This window comes from Aphis gossypii, chromosome 1 (assembly GCF_020184175.1).
Source record: "Aphis gossypii isolate Hap1 chromosome 1, ASM2018417v2, whole genome shotgun sequence".
Taxonomy (NCBI): domain Eukaryota; kingdom Metazoa; phylum Arthropoda; class Insecta; order Hemiptera; family Aphididae; genus Aphis; species Aphis gossypii.
In genome coordinates this window covers 50,363,249-50,390,113 of record NC_065530.1, presented here as the reverse complement: position 1 = coordinate 50,390,113, position 26,865 = coordinate 50,363,249, and the positions used below count along the sequence as shown (strand labels likewise).

General features: G+C 29.4%; 1 protein-coding gene across 14 annotated transcripts in view; it reads right to left on the bottom strand.

Annotated features, from left to right (window-relative positions):
* Positions 1-26,865, bottom strand: part of LOC114121075 (maternal protein pumilio) — a 102,098-nt gene that overhangs the window by 13,450 nt on the left and 61,783 nt on the right. The gene's annotated exons all lie outside the window — the stretch shown is intronic.

Genomic DNA, 26,865 nt, shown 5'->3' with positions numbered 1-26,865 from the left:
AGGGTATTAGCTACAGAGGTACTCGAAAAAAAGAAAAGGCGGAGAGGAAGGGAAAAGAAAAAAAAATACGTAGAGTTATGTGCGCAGCGTGAGAATAGACGAGCGGGACGACGAATACTACGACAATGACAGGCATTTTCACGGACGATATCGGAGGTATTTAGAAAAGCAATTTTGTATTCCACCGCGCGTCGTCGCACTGCGGGGAGTGGATATACGGAATTTCGCGGGCGCGCCCTTAGCCCGGGAAAAGCAATTGATCATTTTGCCGACTATATACCATATAAATATATATATATATAATACAAATATACACACACCACTACGTCATATAATATTGTGTATGGTGTAAGAAGTACTACTACTATTACCACTTCTACTGCAGCTATCTACTACCTATATAATACCTTCTCTACTCATATTATACGACGATACCGTATATATATATATTATACACACGCTGCACGATCCCTCTGGGGAATACTATATTATATAAATATAATATCATGTACGAGACGATAATAATACGATGTTGGCAATTATTATTATATATATATATATTTTATAAGGGTACGGTAAGGTCTATATAGGTACTACGCGACGAATACCTAATACCTATACTACTATATAATTTTGATCGAATGCAATTTTTCTCTCAGACAAGAAGCGGCTATTATGACGGGATCTTGGCCCACACACTGTGCGCGGGCGCGTGCTGTTTGTCATCAAAATTTCATACACCTGGCAATTACCTGCAGCAACATCAACGGTCACCGCTGGCGCACACGACGACAACATTACATGTAATAATCGCTGTAATAATAATATATTATAAATAAGAAGGCGATAAGAGACTTGCGGGTTGATTGGCTGTACATTTTTAACACGAACACTGCGTAGTGGTCATTAAAATGAAATACAACGGTTCATTTATTTATTTATAATGTATTATTATTTACAATGCTATTTGTTGTCTCTAGAAATTTTAACACGGATGCAATTTTCAGCAAATGCTCGTAAAATGTTTATGCGAACGTGCGCTTGAAGTCCAAAGCTAACTACGGCAATTCATTGTTATAATATTATAACGCACATATCTGATAACCATATAGGTTCAACGTAGTAAATTTGCATTCAGCAGAACCGATATTATGTTAGTTACTTTTTGCATTAGAGCGAATAGAACTATACTTAAGCCTATAATTAAAAATGTATAGTTAAGTTTGTATGTATTTTAGTCTTTCAGTGATATAATAATGAGTACTGTTTAAAAGCAATAATTCACAATAATTCTTAGTTTCAAAACTTTTTGATAAAAAAAGCGTTTTTAAAATTCACGTTTTTCAGTTGTTTTAGAAAAAAAAGTAAAGAAAAAATATATTTGCAGTTCTGTATGCAGTATTTAATCATCATTTCATAAGAGAGAAGTATTTTATTTTTTCAATACTTATCTGTGTGTATAGTGTATACCATATAAGCAAAAACTTTACCTTGTCGCTCAAGTTTATTTTTGTGCGAGGTGAATGATCAAAAGAATAAGTTAAATTTTGTATATGAATAGAACTTTTAAAATTATTTCTTAAATAAAATGTGTCTTATTTTTCTGTGCACAGCTTTATAAATATAATACAAAATTATAGTATTATGGAAGAAAAATGAATATATTCAGCAGTATTGAAAGTTTATTTTTTTATTATTATTCACGAAGTAGTATTTGATAAACATGGCATAATTTAACTTAATATTATACATACATAATAAATTGACTATAAATATATTATATGAAAAATTAATTGATTCTTTTTTTAAAAATAAGACATGTTAAAAGAAAACGATGAATGTAAATAATTTATGGTTGGATCATGGAAATTGTTACGTTATTGTCAATAGGTCTATAAAGAAATTAAAATAATTGTATTTTGAAATGACCAAAGCTTTTAAAACTACTGTGAAGTATTAGCAGTCGTAATTAAATTTACGATGGGTGATTTTAACTTGTTATTAACTTGAAATAGGTAGTTAAATCGGAGTGGAGTTTAACTTTTACAACGTACACGGTATTTAATTTTTGGAGAATTATAAAAATAAATAAACCACACTCAATAAATAAATCGATTAATCAATTAATTAACGTTCACAAATATTTTAGGTAAAATAAAATTAGTAATAGTTGTTCTGTTTAACTGCGTTATTTATAACAGACATTAATTGACGAATTGGTAATATTGAACTCAAACAAGATTAAAACAAATAAATGGTTGAATAATTGTTATATAAAAAAATATGGATGTTTTATTGGTATGAAACAGTAGTAAATAATCGACACATTATAAGAATAATTATACTTAATTATAATTATAAGTTGTAATACTTATTATTCTCCAGTGTAGTATACTAGTATATTGTTTAAAAGTTATTGATTCTTAAGTATTAGGCGAAAACTTTAAAATTTTAATTACGTTTAAACAAAACATTGAAATATTTTCTATAGATCCTTATAGTAAAGGAAATATTTGTAAGCCGACTAACAGCAATAAACGAAGTTTTGATTAATTATTACCCATTTAAAGTGCGCAAACTATGGGCTAGCGCGGGATAAAAATGCGAGTTAAAATCAAATAAATAATATATTAAGTTATAAAATATTGCACTTATAAACTTTGCAGCAAGAATGTAAAGTAAAATACAATTCGCTAATATTAGATTTTTAAGCGGTGAAATGTGTGAAGAAATTATTGGAATTTCAATCGAAAAAAAAGATTAGTTGCTTTTGAAAATAAAATTTTGAATGCTTTTCAAGCGTCCATACATAAATAAAAGAGATATTAAAATAGGTTTTATGTAAATATTCACAGACATAAATATATACGCTAAGTATTTGACGTATTCATGAATATTAAAAAAATACATTCAAAACTGTCGAAATAAAAAGGGTTGTGGGTCGATAAAAATGATGAAAAATAAAAAAATACGACTTTCGGGTTTGAGCATAGACTGTAGACTTGAGTTTCGCGCCGTGACAAAAATATCGAAAATAAAAGACGTAATCGTAACAGGACACACGCATTTTAGATTATGACCGGCGTAGACGTTTACAACAGTAATTAACTCAAGAGCGAAATCACTGCCCCGCAGCGACACTCGAAGGATGTGAAGGGGTTTGACGCCAAATTTAATATATATATATATATTATATATACGTATACGAATGTTATTGATTCGAGAGTCCACCACCCTCCGATGCCGTACTTAAAATACACCGTCCATCATCACTAATGCCGTACAACAAATACGAGTACCTATATGCGACCAAAACGACGAAAACAAATACCGATCAGTCTGCGCAATATAGAACATACTACTAGTAGTAGTAATAATAATAATAATAATAATAATAATCATTATTACACACGTTGCGGCAATATGACGACGAAAACGACGGGGAAAGGGTCGAATTGTGCAGAGGGCAAAGGGAAATTAATTCGATGTGAAACTTTACGCGAATAGGGTGGAAGAGTCTGCGAATTAATTGATTAATTAACGGTTGCGAATATGTTTGTATATCACACGACACGACTGATATACTATCATTATTAAACTACAATTTAATATATAGGTACTACAATAACACAATCACGAATACGGAGAAAAAAATGTGAACTTGCAGCGTATGTAAATGCGTATAATAAATCAAAACAATACCGAAGTAAAAAAAGAACGGAACCAACAATAGATAATTAACTTGTAACGTAGACTGACGTACGTTGGTCGACAGACAAAAACGACGGGGACGCGATGACGCTATCGGATAAAAAAACAAACCGGAACGAAATGTTCCAAACGGAGGCGCATCTGTAGATGGTTTGCCGACGTTTCGGATCGACCGAAAAAAGGTTAATAGACGTTGAAATCAGCGACGAACGCGCGCGATCCGTCGTTAACAGATCAGACTTATGTGACTGTGTGTTGGTATTTATTTGGTTTTCGTTTTTTTTTCTTTGATTCAACTCAGGTGCGATGTTCCAAATCGTCGGGGATGTAAACGGTTCGTTAACTCCGTGATTCGTCTTTATGTCCGACAGATGCGACGCGCAGATATATGTTCAATGTATATTCGTCGGGTGCGGCCGTCATATGCAGCTAGATAATATATATCCGGGTAAATGCGATGCGGAGTTTTCTGCACGCACATCACTCAATAGTGCGCCCGGAAGTATTGTTTTTTGGTTTATCAAAAACACTTCGTCGTCGATTTTCTAGCGACGATACACCACAGGGATAAAAAAAAAAAAAAAAAACAACAACAAATCGGGGTCGAATTTTATGTGTATGGTTGTGTGTAAGGGGGAAATTGCCGAGACTCGTTTGTCACAATCGAAGAAAAACGGAACTGTAAAAACCTGAGCATACATATTGGAAGACGGTTCTACGGAGAACCGGTGCTTAAAAGGCCGTGCAAATATATTAACAAAGTCAATAGTACAATACTACAGCAATTACTTATTAAACATTTATCTTTTTTTTACTTTAAACTTGTTATGTGTTTTACGTTCCAAATAAATCATTATTATTATTCAGGCACATTTAAAAACTATTGACCACGGTTTGCTGCAAAAGATTAGGAATAACGACAAACTTCCCTCTATATCAACTATAGTCGACACAGGACCGGATGTGAGATAAGTGATGATGTACCAGGATGTAATTTAAAAAGGTTTATTCAAATAGTTTTTGCGACGATAGTAATTCAATTCTCTAGCACTTTTTCAGTTATAATTACATATACTACCGTTGTATAGATGTCATACTTTCGTTACAATACGAAATTAAAATGCAATTTTATACAGGCACAATCTTTCTAAACAGAAATTTTGTTAAAAGCTTTACTGAATACATTTAAAACATTTGACCGGTTTTTTATATATATAAAAAAAACGATACAAATTTATTTTTAAAGTTTTTTTTTAATACGTATATACGTACATAAATTTATACATAAAATATGGCATTATCTTTTTGACACTATAAACCGGGTTTAAATGAACAGTTCATAAAATATATTATAAACATCAGTTATCTAAATACAAAAAAGTCTAACTAATATGAGATTTTCAAAAAATGTTTTTTTCTCCATTGTTTGGAATTAAAAAAAAAATCTATTTAACATCTCTGACATTGTGCACGTTAAATAGTACCTAATGTAATATAATCGGTGCGATTTTTTAAACATAATTATTTGTAACTAAACGTCGAGATAAATTATTTTAGTAAAAACAAAAAAAAAGAGGTATTTTCTTTTACTTTATTGTTATTAAACATTGTTTCGATTGGCTAGAGAGCATTATATAAAATCGAAATAACGATAACAACAACATAGCGAAGACGACGACAGTCGTATTGTTCCTGATTCTATACGTATAATAATGAAAAATCGGTTAAAATCAAAAACCATTCAAAATATACATCTGCAGGGTACAGTCATCGCGTAGCCGTCGTTGACTCTTCATTTGCATACGGTCCTTGAAATCCATTAGAATTTGTTGGATTGGAATAAATTCCATTTCCATGACTTCTAAAGTCTATATACAGTTACGAAGGGCGGGGGTGGGAGAGGGACAAACGGGCAAGCAGCGGTAGCGCCGGCGACAGACAGCAGCAGTTGATCTCCCCTCCACCACCACCGAACCATCAAAACTCATAACCCCGTGGAAGAATTTCCCAGTCGAATATAATATCGGGGATAACAATGGCCTTATAGGTTTATCTGTCGTCCGTGCACAGTAATTAATCATCTAGAATACTACTTAAATTGACGGGTCATGCGCATTGTGTGTTTCATATACAGATATCGAATTAAAGACAAATATTGAAACGGGTGACAATAACACACTAATAACAACGATACGATGTTGTGTACACAAATATTTATGTATGTGTGGAAAACCTATCTTCTGTGTATATAATAATTAGAACGCATATATTATAAACAAGGGAAGGACAAGAGTAAAACTTGTACCTACTACGTATAATCAATTCAATTAAAATGTAAAATATTAATTCACATACGCGGGATCGTCTAAATTAATGTGGGATGATAAATAAAAATAATAAGGTGTTTTCGAACATCATTTAGTAGGTACAGTCATATGATGCATTATATAACACTGTACGGCTGCAGGTATGTATATAATGGGGTAAGTATGTGTACACTACGTACACGTATATATTGCGTGTTACACGACCAGTAGCAAGTTTGTCAATTAATTTGAGTTTAAGCTCTTTCTCTCTCTCTCTTCTCCATAATACATACGTATACACTACCACTACATCCTCTAGATTACATTCTAAAGTTATGTACATTTTAAGATTGCCAGCTGGTATATAGCACGGTCCTTCGAAGTTTGTGTAAACGATCTAATTATAATGCGGTTGGTCAAAGGTTTTGTAACCGGGGTAGGATTATATTATTATCTACTGCAGCCATCGATGGCTTGCGTGGTAAGCTTCGGTGAAGTTTTCTCTACACGCTGCCGACAGGAAGGCGGTATCGTTGTTGTAGCGGGACAACTATACCCCACTGCGGACTGACAATAAAATGTTTAAGTTGCAATGCGGTTGATTTATTATTCTGACATTAATTGTTCGATTGAAACAAAACAAACGATTACTATAAACCCGACAGAAGTACTATTGCTAATACGTATATACTGAGACGGATATAATATGGTAAGAAATAGACTTAAGCTATGACACATGATTTCGGTCAGTTATCAATTAAAACCATGTATTTTTTTAACGGCGCAAAAGTGTTTTGATCTACAGAAATCAATAAATGTACACGTTAACACAGAAAAGCGTATACTACTCAGAAAGACATAAATATTTTCAGTCTTAAAACAGCTTTAAATTTTAAATTATATTTTATGATTTTTTTTTTTTTTTTATATTAATAATACTACTATGTTTTCCAATTGTTTAGTTTTTGACGTGAGGATTTTGTTCATATATAAATGTTAAAATAAGTTAAAAAATAAATCAAAATAAAATAGACCGTTTCTAGATGTTTAAACTATAAAATTGAGTTTCGCGAGGGAATAAAATGTAAAACCACTTAAGTGTTACGCGTATATACAAGTGGCGTGTTATGCTTTTTCTATGCCCGGCAGAAACTAATCAACCACCCCTACACCAAAGGTACATAATGGAATTTCATCGCATAATATTATATTATAGTCGCGTATCCAACAAACAACGGCTTTATGGATGTTTTCCTCAACGAAATCCCTTTTTTTTTTCGATATAAGTATACAACAACCAAGATACCACCACGGTGCTTAAATTATATGCTTTCTAGCAATATTTCAATAACCCAACCAAACAAAAAATAACCCACCATACATTGCTTATTAAAATAAATAAGAGCAAATATCATCATACATTTATCCCAATAACGCAACAATACAAACAATAAACAAATTTTTCGATATACCAATCTGCGGTGTTTTTCAAATGGCATGTCTCATTGTGTATAGTATTGTTATAATAATCATAATACTATATACAAAAATATAGTTATAAATTACCATCAATATATTATACTCTATTACATTTAATGAACATGTTCTTAATATAAACGAATTAATTTTATTTAACGGTTAAAATAGGTTGTTGTTATTAGTGATAACAGTAATTTACAACGTGTGTTGCGTTGTATATATTATCCCAATAAGAAATGTTCGTTTGTTTCATAATTTATAATCAAAATCATAAACTTAATTAATATTCAAAATATGTGTAAGGAAACCCAAGTCCGGACTACACCTATATCAATTTAATATTTTGAATACACACAAACTCCATTATCTTAAAGCCCAACCTACCTACCACCTAGGATATTGTACATAATTTATAAATGCATCTTAACTTGTAACTTTCTCCAAGTATTCTCAGTATATAGCATTGTTGTTTATGACATTTGTAGTCAAAACAAGGATTTTGGATGATTTCTGTAGAATTTACAGATGTATGGGATTTTAATACTTAAAGCTCTCGACAAGGGTATAATGTAGGTTCTATATTAAATTGCTCGTTAAAATGATTTGAATATGACAACCATCAAAAGTTGAGTCACAGTAATAATAATAATATAAAACAACAATGTGTAAACAATAACATATCTCCCCAAAACCGCTCAAATATATGTGTAATAATAATAATTATTTGTTAAACCTACAATTCAAATAATCCAATTAACTTTTGTACCTATATACGGTGTTTGTTTGGATCGAGTTCTGGATTTATTAAAACTACATTGTTGGCAATAAATTTAAACAAACATTAAAAAGTAATTGAGAGATTAAAAATATTTATACACGATAATACAGACTAGAGCCATTGGCGACACATTAAATTTGAAATGAGTACAATTATACTGTTCCAACGTAAAATTTATCGTAATATAATATATAATCTAAATATATTTTCAGATTTCAAACTGTACATTATTGCACGAGTCTTGTATGATATCGAAGTAGCGTGATGGAGGTATCAGGAAGGCAAGCAAGCGTTTTCATGTTTGTTAAATATTGTCGTACTTACGAGTCGGACCCAAGTAATTAATTTAGAAATTCCAACTCGTACAGTTCGGACAGATGTTTTGGATCAACAATTTAAGCTGCTTATAAAACTAACGACGAGTCATGCGTATTTTAGTGTATGCCTAACTCTAAACTAATTGGTCCATAGTGGACGTCTATAAACGTTTTAGGTCAGCCAATTATATTATTTCGTACGCGTCTACTATAATACTACAATTATTCCTCGAGGGAGGCGAGTGGCGTAGAAACTATCAAAAACGACCTTAACGATGACGTGACATTTAAATGTCGTCCTACACTGACATTTTTTAAACAATATACACAAGATAGGTGCTGCTCGACCACTGTAGCGTACTGCCGTAAAACGTATTGGTTGGTAGAATATATACAAGGGGTAGGTGAATATACATGGCCTTTGCGGAAAACCCCTTTAGCAAAACTTGAAAAAAAAATTATGTTTATGTGCACGTGTAATCCATTGACATTTACATTCGATGTCGACATTATATATTTGTTGAACGCTATAAAACGCTCGCAGTACACAATTGCCATTTGGACACCATTTGTATCATCCCGTCTCAACGTATTATATGTTTTTTTTTATCGTTTATATTACATAGGTACTTATAGACTACATGTATCACCGTCGTTTCTGGGATATAAGTGAAGTCCAAACAAAATCCGAATACGAATGAAGGGCGACACATTTTTATTTTGCATTCAATTCATCCCCCCACCAAAAAGAAAATCAATTTTTGGCGGGTCTACTAAAATGCGTTAAAAATTACATAGGTACGAGCAGTTTATGTGAACACCGCAAATTTAGTAAATCGCGAAGATTAAAAAGATCAGAGATGTTATGAGAGATAAGAGATGTGCTTATAGATTATATGTATCACCGCTGTTTCTGGGATATAAGTGAAGTTCAAACAAAATCCAATTACGAATAAAGAGCGACACATTTTTATATTGCATTCAATTCATCCCCCCACCAAAAAGAAAATCAAATTTTGGCGGGTCTACTAAAATGCGTTAAGAATTACATAGGTACGCACAGTTTATTTGTACATCGAAAATTTTGTAAATCGCGAAGATTATTAAAAATATCAGAGATGTTGGTATGAATATTTTAAAATTCTTTTATTTTAAATCTAATTTTCACTCTGGTGCCTTTTAGATTATACTTCGATTAAAACTATTAAACATAAAGAATATCATTTAAGAAACTTTCTCGATGTACAATTAATTATAATTTAAAATAGGCTTACCAAGATTCTAAGTTTATAAATTTATAAAAATTTATTCGAATTCAACATATTTTAAAAAGGTTAACAATATGCATATTTGGTATTTTATTTTAGTTATGGTACGATTCTAATATCTTCGCGATATACTCAGTTGTTCGAGACTCAACAAAGCAAACGTACGATTTCAACGCGGAGCCAATATATATGTGATATACATTTCAAGAGCGATCATAAGTACATTATATTTTATCAAATAAACGTAGATGGGTATTTCTATACGGATAATCGAATTAGTTTTCAACAATTATTGTGTTTCTGCAGTACCTATATATCATATATGTTCTCAAATATAATCGTATCGTTTTGTGGTCGCTGTTTACACGATATATCGTGTTCAAATGTAAACTTCGACAATACTGAGCGAAAACAGCGACTATTTTTTTGTTGCATTTGTTTATCCCCCCACCGGCACAAAAGTGATTTTCCGGTGGGTCTACTAAAATGCGTCAGACAACGTTTATTATTGTTTCATTTTGTTTTTATTTATTTAGACTATACAGAAACAGAAACAGAAAATATAAAATCCATCTTATCGATATGCCAACTGTATGTGTGTGTTGGTATATATATATACATATATAGAACAGCGAAAAAACAGTTCGTTAAACGTGTAACACACCAATGTTGGGAAACAAAGCTGGGACATATTGAACTTTTTGAAAGTTATGACCCAGCCTTCCTTCTTTCGTTTTCATTATGACGACATATTGTTGCTCGAGTCTGGAATGTTAAATTACTATAATAATAATAATAAAAAATAATAAAAATCGGGACCTTCCTACACTTATTTTATTGCACATTGCACTCCAATGTACAACGTAAATTAGATTTATTTTATTACATACCATTTATAATATAAAAATTGTATTCTGGACAGTGTGTGATGCCAACAGAAAAATCCCAGTATTAAATTGTACAAGATGCATTGCTACTTAAAAACACAAAAGATCATAAAACAACATACCTTTAAATTCTCGTTCTAAACTTAATTTTAAACCCAAGAGTCAAGACTATATTACAGAAAAATACATAAAAGCATCTTTTTTATACATAAATATATACTTATCGTATAGTTTTACTTGACCATTATTATTCGTTTGGTGTGTATTTATTTATTTGTTTATTCACACACTTATAATATATTTAATTTATAAACAAATCTTAAATACATTCATCCTTTTTAATCCGCCTTCATAGATTATAAACATTACTAAAAATCAAGACAATGCACGAAAAAATATGCTAACATGTAACATGCAGGAAATTTTAACAAATAGGTAAAATAGTCAACTTTTATTTATACATCATACTTAAGCACTAACATCTTCTTTAGACATCATAGAAATAAATGAACAGACTTCATAATTAATTCTAAGATAAATTTATTATTAATTATTAGCTTCATCACAATTTATCGTATAGTAGTACAATGCAAAAATTATAAGTTAGTGTCACCAAACAATTAATCTGTAACATTTGTTTGAAAACACAACTGTAGATACCAACGAGAAAAACTGATATTATTTTTTATTCAGATTAGTATTCTGGGAAACTAAAAAATATTGAATTAAGACTGATCACTGTCTAAGAAAAAACTTTTTTACTCATTTAGGAAAAGGACAAAAAGTGTGATTCTATGTTTAAGACGGTAATGCTATTAGTTAAGTTCTTTACAAACAATTAATTTTAATGTAAAGTAAACAATTAAATACTATTCATAATAAATAATTCTAGTAAACTATTATGAATCCACGGAGAAAAAACCTTAGGCGATTCATTTATTTAGGATAAAATGCATTTTAATTGCAAGGTACATTTTAAACATGGATTTATAAATATATATACCAAGCCAAAGCTGAAATAAAACGTAGAGGAATAAATTTAAAATTCAATATTAAACGCAAAATTTTAATCTCTGGGATTAATAGGTTTTTTTTTTTTAATTTGAACAAAACTTATTTCATTAAAAATAGCTTTAAGTAAATTTCGTTCCAAAAAACAACTGGAATGTTGTTGATGAGTTCTAAAGTTATGCAAAAACATAGAAATCAAAAACCAACAAATTATGCAAATTAATAACAGCTTAAATAAATAAAACTACAATTTTAACTTTTATTTGAGGTTGGAAAAACCATTTTTTAAAAGAATTCAGCCAATATAATCCACATATACGAACTATGGAATACAATTTATGTATTTAAAATCGTTAAACGAAAATAAGTGTTAAAAAGTTAACAGCATATAGTATTTTCTTTCGTAGGTGAACTTTCAAGTTAAAAGCTTAACAATATATTCTAACATGGGCGGGGTTCTATCATTTTAATTTTTAATATTTAGCATATAGCGAAGGGTTACGGGGTCGTGTTATTATTATTATTTTTTTTTTTGTACACGTTGAACTTCACTTCACCGCTACCCAAGACCTCACACCCACCATAACTTCCACAAAAGGTATTTCGCATTAATCAATTATTATTACAATTTGGTACATTATTTTCATTACTCAACCTCGACATAGCGTGTTTTAATGACAAATGAGCCGATTCTGGCATAGGAAAATGACTAATGGAAAGCGCGTCAAAGGCGCCCAATGCTTTAGTAGGGGATATGGGGAATGATTGGTACCAGTGGTGAAAACGTGCCAAAAAAAAAAAACAAAATAAAATAAAAATAAAAAAAAATAAATAAATAGGAGCAATTGATTAATTCTGTCAGCATAACATTGTTTGCGTGACCTTTAAGCGATCCAAAAATTGCATACCTTAAAAAAATCTATGACAGCTGAAAACATGATTTGACGAGGAAACAACTGCCAGTAACAGTATTTATCATTTTATACAATTTAAAATAACATTCTTAAAAATCGTTATCATTCATCGTATAATTTTTTTTTTTTTTAATACTTCAATCACAGTCCAAATATTTTTATCACTTTTTTAATATAATGGCTGACAACGTTAAGCGTTAAGGAAAAAATAAGAATAATTTTGATACAAAATATTGTGAATAGTACTATATAGTATACAGAAACGTAGTTAAATCGAGTAATTTTTGTATGGTTTCTGAAGGGATAAAAACATCTAACCTTTAAACTAGGTCATAGGAACATGATTTAAATTAGCCCATATCGATAAAAATATTTTTTGTTAGTATAATGAAAAACGTTTTTATTTAATTTTAATTATATTTTTTGTGAAAAGTATTTCATATAGAAATTATAGAAACATACGTAGTGAAAGTTATAACTCGTCTAGTTCATCTTGGCCATCGTGTTACCACTGATTTTTAGAAATTGTAACGATCGCCAATACCAGGATGAACTGGACAAGTTATAGTTAGCGAAACGAGATCAAAAATTTAAAAATACAACTATGGCCAATAACACATACCTACGTGTTTAAGCGTTCGTTTTTGTATTTTACTTATGACGATTTAAATATTTTATTTTTAAATTAATTTATATTATATAATTAACGAATTAAATACAATTAATTGAATAAAATAAATATTAATTGTTTTTAAATATTTAACTATAATACTGAGAAATACATAAATCTTATAAATTTGTGCTAAAAAAAAATTCAAAAAAGATTTTAATGTTTTATGTATGAATGCAAAGAAAACCATTTATCCAACTATGATGTGTAATGTTAATTTGATTGAAAACTCACACGAGTTGTGTATTCAATTTCACAGAAATTCTATGAGTATGTTTAATTTGCATATGAAATGAACTAGGAAGGAAGATTTTTGTAATGCGCATAACTCAAGTTTCTTGTCATTTTATTGAAACATGTCAACAAATCTGACTACATAGACATTTTATTATAGTGAAAAAAGAAAAATACGTATACAGCAGCAGCTAATATAATTATTAATATTTGAATTATTATTATTGTTATTTATATGATAGATTTATACAATGGGTTCGTTTAGGAACAATAAGAATATTAGATAATAGTTGAGCGATTTAATGAGAGGAGTCACCTAGTGTAACACTATCTTTACTAGTTTTTTTTTAATTATTTAATTATTTTTAGATTAAGCAATAATATCTTGACACAACCTTCTTTTGAGCCTTCTAGAGGAAATTGTAAGAGTGACAAGGTTTGATGTAAGGGGGTTAATATAAGATGGAAGTTATTTATTAATATGATAAATATTTTTAAGATGTACTTAGGTCTATAAAAACCACAAACTGGTAGCAATGCAATATATAGTCGATTTTTTTAGTAATTTACTTTTTTCGTATTACAATATACCATTTGTATTCCCTAGATAACTAACACTGGTAGTATTTTATGAACCATGACATCATAATACGGATTCCCCTAGTATCATCAAACTACCAATAGGTAATAGATATATATTAAATAAAGGTAATATACCTACGCATATCAAAATACATTTTATGGAGCATTATATTGCCATAATACGCATACCTGCAGCAAATTATAGTACTTAAGTTAATATGATTTGGTAAAATTGAAAACATATTATTATTGTAAACTGTTCATAAAATAACAATTTGTAGATAAACACGAAACATCTTGCGAGAAAGTACATTATTGTTTGACTAGTTAAGTCGTGCACAGTAAGATAATATAATATAAATAGAGCGGAGGAGGAAGTGGAATAAGAGTCATGATCACTGACAACTATCTTGCAGCAACCTTTCGCTATAGTTTCTTGAAATCATTTTATACATTTCGACCGTATACAAAACCGTATAAACCATGTTTAAACTATTATAATTTGTTAACGTGTAAAATATTCATTGGGCCGATCATTTGAATGTTTAAATAACTGAAAAACATTACTCGATGTTAAATTGTACGTATATACTATACACCAGGTGGTGCTATATGACACATGTATTATGTTATAATAATCCTTAATAGTTACATTTTTTTTTCTTTCAAACGGCATTAATTTATACTCGTTTAATGTTTCACTATTACCTTACGTTGTGGAAATACCCTTTAAATGGGCCTTCTCTTACTGCAGACAGAATAAAATTACTCGAATAATATTTTCCATCAAATATAATAAATAGATATAATAAAATTGTTATCTTTTTTTTTTAACTACCTCAGCTTTGATAATCATAATTTAATTTTACTTTGTAATGTAACGAATATAGTAATTTAAACGCCAGACTGAATAGTTTCTGTTAGTAAATCTGAATATGTTCAAAGGACTAAACAGCTCTATACACATACTTCGGTCCCAGTTTTTATAACATTTACTAATTATTACACAAAAAATAAAATTGTACAATGTTACATTATTTTAAGGATAAAGATTTTTAATGCTTTTTTTCAGTTTTGGTAATATTTTTGAGTTAAAATGAGATTTATTTTATGTTTTTCATAAATTATAGATAAGCAAAAAAGAAGACATCGGATAAGAAATTTATTCAAAATTTCGTTTTGAATAGTACCTATCGCATTGAAGATTTATTTACTTTAATGGTGATTATTTTTTCTTTGTTATTATTTAAAACTAACAACAACAAAACATCATATTTTTTAACTATTTTATCTATTTTTAATGCATACTATAACACATACTTCAACATTTATTGGGTTATATTAAAGCAGACAATATAGTATTCATTACTGTAATTAAGTATGATTTTTATAGACAAAAATTAAAAATTTAAGTACACTGGAGACTTATGACGTCTTTTAAAAGAAAAATTGGGAATTGTATTAATATTTTTTGTACTCACGATTGCTATCTTATACTTGTTATAATACTTGTAATAACCCACTCACCTGTAACAAAAAAAAAATATATTTATAAGTTAACTGTATACTAATGAGTAATGAGATATATTATGATTAATATATATATATATATATATATATATATAGAATGCAATAAACTCAAACACCAGGCACTATATTATATAGGTATTATGTTAAGATATAAATATTAATATAAACTTAACTATGTACATTTTGTATTCACAAGAGTATATATTATCAATAGGTTGAGTTTTCATTTTTCTTTTGCCTTTCCAAATCATTATTTATTATGCAAACGACTATATATCTAGGGGACGGCTCATTGATATTAACTAATACAAAAAGAGATAACAAACTCGACCGCTTTAAAATCAGTAGTTGTATAGATCAAGAGAATAATACTTCGTTAAAAAAGAAAGTTTGTGTTATTTTTTTTTACCAATCAGTTTTACATTATATTACATTAATACTCAGAAATTCTTCTATATGGTAAATTCATGCTGTGTTTTCAAAAACATAATTTTGTTAACGTTTTATTCAATCGCTGACGCGTTGCATTCAATATTAAATTATACTTTGAAAAAAGCACACCACATATTGTCAAAAAAAACGTTAATGATATGTATATGAATTTCTGGTAATAATAAAAATAATAATACTGTTGAAAATGTTCCAAACTATATATTATTCGATTCAATTTTGAACACCAAATCATTTCAAACCTATTTCGTATTTTAACATGGTTAAGACAATTAATTTAATAGCATTTTGTTAGATAGTTATACTAATAAAAATAACTTTAATCAAGGAGTTTGATGTAAAACCAGTTAAAATAATATGTATATTAAAGGAAATGATATACATTGTACTTATAGTCCTTATGTGTTACATCAAATTCCATTTCGAAATGATCCGACATGTTCTTCGAAAGTAAATTAAAAGGGTTGATGAGAATACCATTCCCTTTATAGTTTGAAAGGTGTGTCAGTCAGCGTGAGACAACCACACCCACAAAGGCTTTTAAGTTAGTGAAACTACGCCCTTTATTTATGTTAGCTCGTCAATACTTTTTTGATGATCGAAAGTGTTAAGGTTTTTAGTTGACCGTCAAAAATTATGTTTATTGGCAAATAACAAAATATGGATAACAACTATGTACGATTTCCGATCAATTTGATAATTCTGATGGAATAGGTAAAGGTTTATATTGAGTTCGATATAATATAAACAACAATCAGAAAATAAGAAAAATTAACGTTTAAGAAACCATATAATAGGATATTTCTATTAGCTTTTAAGTTAATCTCACATAAAGTGGTGAGATAATAACAACTTAATCCCGACGTTAATTACTGTTTACCGCTAAAGGCTGTCACTTAAGCTCGTTTCCTGTAACACATACACAAGACGTTGAACTCGGAGCAAGGATTTAAGCAATAATAATAATAATAACATTAACAAATAACAACAACTAAACTAACAAAGGAATACAACTATAGCAAGAGTGTAAAGAAGAATAATTATGATGGAAAATATCACGGCAAAAATGTGGTGGAAGTTACGTTTGATTGTGGACGCGATTTCATTCAAAATATGTTAAGGAATGAAAATCCGAGCGACAATGAATAAGCAACAATTCGGCACTAAAGCATACTTTTAGCGTTAGTAAAGCGGATGAATTTTCCGGGAGAATTTCACTGGCGCGTGTGTATTTTATTTATAATTGCCAGAGTAAACGCGTGCACACGAACACATTGTGCACGATTAAAAACGACGTTTTCGAGCATGCGTAGGCAGCGCAAAACACAAACCCGAGAATAATTTACAAACCGACAAAACGCCCGTAAGTCGAACTCGAAGGGGCGACGGGCCGGTGGTGTCGGGGAGGAGGATCGTGCACGGCCCCGTCGAATATTGTACGAGCGAGCGCACGGAGGACAAATAACGTATGCGATGAGAAATTTGGAACCACCCCGCTTTCCCCACCCGGACACACATGCTCGCGTATGCACACACACATATTGTGTGTGTTATTTCTATTACCTTGTGCACATATATTATACCGAAAATATATTTTACACGAGATTGAAGTCGTATTTAGAGAGGCTGTACGAGCAGTAGGGTGTGTGTGCGTATAAGTACAGCAATACGATATATCCACACGGATAACACGCGTTTCTATATATTCCACCGACGGACTGCCTCAGCGACCATATGTACCGTAATAGTGTATCGTCTCACGCGCGCGTCGTAATCATTTATCAAACGGTTTGGGTGCGCCGTGCACACGTCCGACTCCGTTGCGGCTGCAGCGCGCGCGTGTACCGAAATTGCATAACTGGAACGCCGGCGGTCGTAAGAGGTGGTCCACGTGTCGAAGTCGCTATTTTTTTTTTTTTTTTGGTGATATTATACCGTATTATTATACTATATAGTATATATACATATTAAATATGCATACGTGTAGTTTGTATATTTTGTGTTTTTTTATATCAAATATGTAAAAAGATTTTTTCTTGTTCGTTATATAATAATATCGATACAGCCGATTTGCCGCGTATAGTATTAAGGAGAAGGGAGGCGGCGGTGGGGGAGTCAAAAATTACTTTTACCGACATGACATAGGTGACATTACTATAGTACAACTTCCTCAACGCGCTATATATTGAAACCACTGCCACCGCCAGCTGGATAATAATAGAGAAATTTCGATAACCCATTCTACGATTTACGAGTCAGGCGGTAGAGAGGAAGTACGTTATAACAGTGACGGCGGCGGGTATACTGCAACACACGCGACGGGACGGGGGAGAACTGAACACGAAGACAGACCCATGGAAGAGGTGGTGGTAAGAGGTTATATTCGTATTATTAGGCTTTTGGTATATAAAAACTACATCTGAAGTGGAGGGGTAGCACTGGTGGTGGTGCGCACAATTCGTGCTGTGAGCCCATTACCGATATTAACGATTCTCGTGTTGCTAGACAATTTGAGGGCCCCGGTCACAGTATATAATCATTAATATTGGTTACCCTTTCTGTCAAAAAAGGCAAGATTCTACTTAAATGGAAAAATACAAATTTGACCAACTCAGTCAGGCGGGTTTTTCTTGACCACTACTGCCACCACCGATACAACAGTATTTATGAACGTAAAAGTCGATTCCCCGGGCAATAAAATAATAATAAAAATACAAACGTATTTAATATATATATATAAGGTTTCTGGTGACTGGTCGTTATTAAAATATAAAAAAACCATCATAACGGCAACGACAATGCATCACCGTCGCGTGTGGACATCTTTTTCTTCGCACACCCCAAAGTATTTTTCATTTAAACTGGATGTAGATATGCACATAATGACTTTCCACTTTTATTTTTACATAATTAGTTTTATTCTTTTTGATATCGTTTATTAATAAATTATTGTTACTAACTAATATAATAATGAGTACCTACAAAATAACCACTTAGATGATTAAAACAAATTAAAACAGAAATTATGACAGCCACATAAACGTTAAACGAACAATTAATATATTATTTACAAAATAAAAGTTTTGACTGGACACATTTTAATTATAATAACACTAGTCAATTTAAATTTTAACCATAACAAAATAACATTGCGTAATTACATACCAAACTATATAATGCGTATTATTTTAATACTTTGTCAATAAACAGTATACCATTAATAAGAATATATTGTATTTATTAATGAAATTATTTGGTAATCTAGACATGTATAATACATTTCTATAGTTTGAACTTAATTGTAATGTAAAATAATAGTAATTTATTTTTCTCATAAGTAATAATTGTTTCATATAAAAACCATAAATAGATTGAAAGTTTGAAATAGACTTTAAAACTTTCTATACTTAGCAAAATATCATATATAATACATTTCTATTCAATTTTGTTCTTGATCCGTTCAAATTGATCTAGACTTCGATTAATCAATACGTATATATTTAAAATTTAATCTCATCACTTCGGATAAATACTGAACATAGAGGCGCATGATACGAGAAGAAGTGAAGAGTGTCAGTCGATTTGCAGGGAAAAAAACTGTACTCAAACCAAAAGTCGAATAATATTCCATGATCCTTTAATACAACAGATGGGTTTCTGTGTACCAATATCCTCTATACGGGTATAAGCAGCCGAGAAACAAAACGCACGTGCGATAAGACAATAATAAAAGTTTTAATCTTATAACTATGTAAGTGCTGTGGGTACGTATTTTTATAAATAAAAGTTATGAATAAAAAAGTATTATAATATATATAACGTACAAATGTGGAGGAGGGAGTATTATACATATAACAATTTCAACACTATTATAATAAGGAAATACCCACTGTAATTAATATGAAATTTATAAATACTTTTTAATCCAATTAAGTTTATCCAAATATGGTTTTTGGCATTATATTATCCTCCATATAACATTACATCGTATACGACTTTGACATAGACGACTTATTTCCAATAAAGTTGGTAGGGTTTGCACAATACAATAACCTCGCGGTGGACAAAATGCATATGACTTTTATTCAGTCTGCAGACATTTATTTATTATTATTTTTTTTTAAATTCCATCTGTGCAGTTATTGGATTCTATTAAATTTTCTACGTAATATATATACATATATATATATATATTATATACCCGAATTCATTTATAACGTAAGCGAATATGTTTGCATATCAAATATTGTAGGCGAAATTCAAAAGGGAGTGTTTGTTCATAAATCATATTGACTGACTTAGAATCAATTTCATAATGCTAATTCACCATATACAAACATGCCCACTTGTAAAACATCGATTAATATGATTTTTGATTGCAATAAATCCAGTTAATACACCTATTCGAAATTAATTTAATAGCTGGAAACTCAATTGAAGACCATAACCGTTAGGTAATAAATATATATAATATGTATATTGTATAATATTGTATAGTTACTCTTTTAAGTAAAATCACTATAAAGTGTACCCAAATTAATTTTAGCAAGATAAGTACAATATTATATTAATCTCAGTACTTTTTATTAATGCATCTTAATTTTTACCACAAAGTTGCAATAATATAGAAAAAAATTCTTTGCAATACGTATATACATACAAAGTTCTTTTATAGTGCCCTTATAAAACGCGTTCTACATACCCATAAAATATAATAACACGTGTAAGCAGCATTGTTGAAAATTAATATAATACTTGGTTTGAATAGAAATAATTTTATTTTTATTGACATTCAAATGTATAAACCACTTGTGCATAAAGGATTCAACTACGAACTGACACGTACAGTGAGCCCGGGCCATTAATAATGCAGTGACGGTTATATATAAAAAAATACACCGTACACGTCTAAGTAAAACATATCAAAAATAGTATACACAAATATTTTTGAATAATGATTTTTACTTATTTCTAAAATAAAAAATTGGGATTTAAAATACAAGTATTGATAACACAACTTTTATACACAAAACTGTATAGAAACCATATAAGCATGAATGTCATACTAGGTAATATAAATTGATACAATGCACCATATATCACAAATTATTGAGGCAATTAACCATTTGTGATAAAATTAAGCATTTCAAAGTGCAAAGAAACTTCTACGTCTTATATACCAACACATCAAAGACCCTTAAAGATTCTCATCGGCGAATGAATTAACGTCTAAACATCAGTCACTATACGACTCGCTATATTAAATACACAACAATATTATACACTTCTACAAGTGCGCGCCTATATATACATTTCATGCGCGAAACACTAATGACAAGAAATCATTTCTGACTCCTTACATTTTCAACCTCCTAAATTAATAGACACTGCAATATGTTCGCAGCCGTTCTATAAGTACATTCAGTGAAATCAAAATTGACTTCCATTAGAAGCTGCTCCCTATTTGCAATGTTGCACACGATATAAACTACCATTCTTCGTCGTGGTAAGTACCACTGAGTTATTGGACCTATTCCGCCGCGATGTGTACAAATAGACACATTTAAATTATTGTTCATATGGGAGAGATTATTTTTATCAGTATATTTATTTTTATTTTTGCCACAGAGGACATTTCTCCCGACGCTTGATGCTGACCCTCTCCGGTAGTTTTATACAGAAGTGGTGATTTGTTTTTGTATTTTTTTACAACTTCGTTTCTGTTTTTTTCCAACAGCCGCCTGACTGCTATCCGAAAAGACATGAAAAATGTATTCGCTTGTCAAACGTTTAGCATCTGTAAATCCCTCGATAGACCTTTAGCCCTACGTAACCATTAATCTTGACTGCCGCAGTCAAGTTATCCCGGCAGTAGTGGAAATGGCAGTGGTGTTTGGCGGACAACAGTATACTATTCGTTTGTCGCATTTTCCGTTGTCTCGTAGTGTCACTATTCCATACTGTGATAAGCTTCAAGAATGATACGGAAATCTTCTATGTACTTCTTTTCACAAATAGAAGCACACAAACGTAGGTAGTAACGCTATTGTGTAAGATTAGTACGTACACAAGATCAAATCTTCTCCTATTTTAAGGCGTTTATGCTATAAATTTTAATTAAATATAAGAAGAAATAATGTTTTATCAACAATATCAGATTATTTCACTACTTGAATATATTTCGAAATGAAAAATAATTGATAAATTATAAATATACAAAAAATATTTGAAAAATGATAATAGAAATATATCTCCATGTTTCTCCAACAAAATTAAATATTTATAAAAAATGATCTATTATGTAAGTATATGAAATTTATTGAACTTAAATTCTAATAACAAGAAAAACATTATACAAAGAAATTTAAAAAATACTTTAAATAGGTACATAATTTATAATCAGGCATGTATTAAAGAAAAATCGATTTTTAAGGTGTTAACAAATTATAAATTAAAGTTAACAGAGACATCTGAAATGCAGTAAGTGTTATTTATATTAATACTTATGTGAATCATAAGTCATATTTAGAAAAGAAAAAAAAAGAAAAAATCAATTTCAGTAACAAATTTTTTTAAACAAACAAAATTTAAGTTAAGTATAGGCGTATAGTACACGAACTTTAACTAAAAAATTTAATGTTTCATTTTTTCACAATTAATAGTCATATTGTTTTTTTTTTTAAGTTAAGAATTAAATTTAGTTTATTTTTAAAATATTTCTCTGTAATCGTTTAATCCCGAAACGTATAACACGTCATATTTATCGAACAATGCACTTTCTTTCAGACTTATTTTCAAACACTTGATCATCTGCCAGCCAGTAAGAGCAATCAGATAACATACGATATAATAATTTATAAATAATATACTTTCTTGACATATTTTAATGCAAAATTATAAAGCTGTACAAATAGTATACAGGAATGTACGTGCAACAAATATGTAAGATATATGTTTATCCATATACGTATCTTGAGAAATAGCACTTTTTTAGTTTATAGACAAACAACCTTCCTATAAAATCCATCAATGGATTAGATCTAACGATTCTACTTGTACCTTTCTATTCTACGAACCATTTACTTAAGAATTTATTACACGTATCATAACTAGAGTTAACTGTTCAATGTTTTAAAAATACGTTTTTATTTGTAACACTAAATAATATCACATTAATTTTAATAGTATAATATTCATAATTTTTTAGATATATTTATATGTTAATTTTATTAAAAAAACAAAGTAATAAACACATTGTTTACAAAATAATACATCCAAATAAATATTATGGGATGGAAATTCTTATTATAAAAGTACTTAAAATCATTTTTGAGAATACTAAAGATATCATTGTCTACCTAAGAATATCAGCTTCAATAGCTTCAAAATGATAATGAAATAGCTTCAATTGCTATCACTAGTTATTAGTTATAATTACTTGTACATGGTGGCACGAAGTCACGTACTCAAGAACAAGAGCTTGCAGTACATTTATCTTCCCCATTAATAACTCATAATCATGTTGGATATCAGTTGTCTTTAAAGTTTTGTATTTCATCAAAACGTTTACTAAAAAATATTGTATACTGAGTTTTATTTTTTAATGAAGTTCAAAACTTTAAAATTGGTATTAAACCAATGTACATCCAGAATACCGAATTACATTAAAACAAATTAATTAAGAATTGAAAGTATCTCTTATAATATTTTTATCGACTTTATTTTTTTATATTAAAAAATATAATAAATGAATTTCTCTGTAGACATGTTTTGTTTAAAATTAAAAATTAAATTTGTAGAATTCTGAAATATATATTATATTATATAGAATCGAATTTACAAATTTAATTTTAAATTTCAAACAAATCATATCAACAGAGAAATTAATTTGATATATTTTTTAATATAAGAACAGTTAAGACAATAAAAATATTTTGAGAGAAACTATCAATTTTGTATTTATTTCTTTTATTATTACATATATAATTTAAACATTTTAATTTTTAAAATTCTAAGAAACATATATATTAGATACATAGAATCGAATAAATCATAAAAATCAGAGTAATATTTATTTTTTACCAGAATTAATAAAATAAAAATAAAAACATTTGATAGTAACATTTAAAAATATCAATACATTTTTATGAAACTAGTAATTAATATAAATAAAAAAACGTAGGATAATGTATATAAAATTAAATAATTAAATACAAAAACCACATAAGTTCAATAATATTAGTTATAGTACATTCTCTATATTAATACCAAGAAATATAACTTATTATTTTGTATATTTTTTTTAATATCTGCAACATAAAACTTTTAACGTACATAAGACGCATTAGGCTACACTGAGCTAAAAATAATTATACGCAGGTGTTAGTAATTTTAAACACAAAAATAGCAGTTACTCAAACGTAAAAGGGTTACTACTCTTTCGTAGGTACGGCAGTTTAGCTTAAATCATATTCTTTATCTTGATTCCTATGATTCAATAGGATTTTATTATGGTTTACAAAAAGAAAATAATATTAGAACTTTTAATGGATAATGTATGGAAAACCGATATTACCCCCAAAAGACTAAGAATCCTAGAGATATTTTATTAATAATTTTAATTGAATTTCCAATTTTTTTTTTTTTTATTATTTATTATTATTACATGTAGTTTGTATTACAATCGTATATAGGGAGAGAAAATATTATAATATATTATAAACAAATTATGCATTATAAAATGAATGCAGCACGCATGTATAAATTTAGTTTTGAAAATCTTGGGAACTAATAAATTTGTTTTGATGTTTAAATATCAAAAATAAATAAATTAACAAAATCGATATTATAAAGTACCCAAGCAAAAAGGAATAACTACGTTAATATTTTGTGTCGTTTTCACCCACTGCGAATTATGGTTGAAGGCGATTATCTGATTTCTACGATTTAACAACCGGTATTTTATAAATATACGCATTTATAGATCATTTCTATGGCAGTCTAATTAAATCGTCTCACTTGTTTTTTTTACTTAATATGAAATAAGAGCATGTTTAACATTGCACACAAACACACACATCAGACGTAGAGAAAGTGTTATATTTTTTTCTACGTATGAATATATTTTCACCTTAATACAATTTTTTTAATGTAGGCTAAGTAGCTCTACTTATTTTAGAGTGTCAATTTGCATTTATTTGTTTTATTTTTTAAGACCTAATTCCAATAGTTATTTCATAACTATTGGAACAAATCCAAAAGAAATATCCACGCACGTCACACCGTTGGATGTTTGATATGTGCATATTAATTTTTTTTCTATAGGTAACACAAATAGTAATTATTTATTAATATTTTTCAGTTTTAGTGCATTAAGCTTTTAAAACAAAATAGTTAAATTATATGAATACGCGATAATATTATCCAGCACGTTTGTTGTTAATCATTATTTAAGCATTAATCGGCGTAGTTCAGCAACAAAACCGCCAATTGATAAGGAAAGTACACAGTTTTCTGGATGAATAGTTACCTAAAACCATGTATAACTACTGATGAGGAATAAGATTTTAACGGTTGTAAAAATAAGACGAAGTAGGATAACAATTATGTTAAGTGCTCCAAACAACAAAGACGTTTGAACAGTATATCACCGTGCATTAATTTACTTATTGTATTTATGTAGGAGTATAGCTAGATATATTTTTTTATTTTTCCATAATTAACTTTTAATCTCATTTGGTTGACTTTTACACATATAACATAATGATACAGTAGGTACCTACGTCAAAGGCTAGCAATGGGTAACATCACCCGGAACTCCGGTGGGGCGAGTAAAAAAATAAAAAAATAAAATAAATGCCGGGTACACTTATTGTACGAAAATGACACGCCAAGTAACAATAATGATATTCATAGTAGTAGAATGGCATCGTGGCGTTATTTCGGATTCCATTTTAGCACTCAAGGACTTACGCACCGAAGACGTGCCCGAACATTCATTACACGCGCGAGACGCATTTAAAATTCTTGGACGGAGAGGAGAAAATGTACACAGTTTGCATGCAGAGTTTTTATCATAATTCCCTTAGTGATATATATAAATGTATATTTTTTTTAAAAAAAAAAACGAAAAAAATGTCATGATTTTTAACGGCTGTCTAGTTTTTTTCGAAATGGTTACGAGTTACATTTTATGTCATAGTAAATCCATATCATAGATAACAATGATAAAAAAGGGAATTATTTCAAGTTGGATGGGAGGGTTTTAGAAGTTTTTACTCAACTACATCCGCAGACCATTGAAGGCTTAAATATCATAGATTACGTAGATAACGTAGATTAGTATATTGAAGTTTATAAAATATTATATATTATAATAGTTCATGTCTTTAGAATAACTTTAGTTTTGAGTAAAAAAAAAATAAATATATTCTCAAGTTTATTTGTAACAGACTGTATTTACCTCCATAGTAATAAATACATAATTTCCCATATGCCTAAATGGCTTGAATAAATATTTTAAATTCAGCATTTCCTACCTGAGAATGTATATCGTAGGTATATCCTTTGTCTCAGTTAATACACTTTAAAAAGACAATTATTATATTCTGTTAAATAGTAACAAAATAATAATAATAATTACAGTTTATGCCATAAAAATATTAATTTTTATCAATTCACATACACCAAAGAATGATATATTAAATATCTTGTTTTGTAACTGTAACT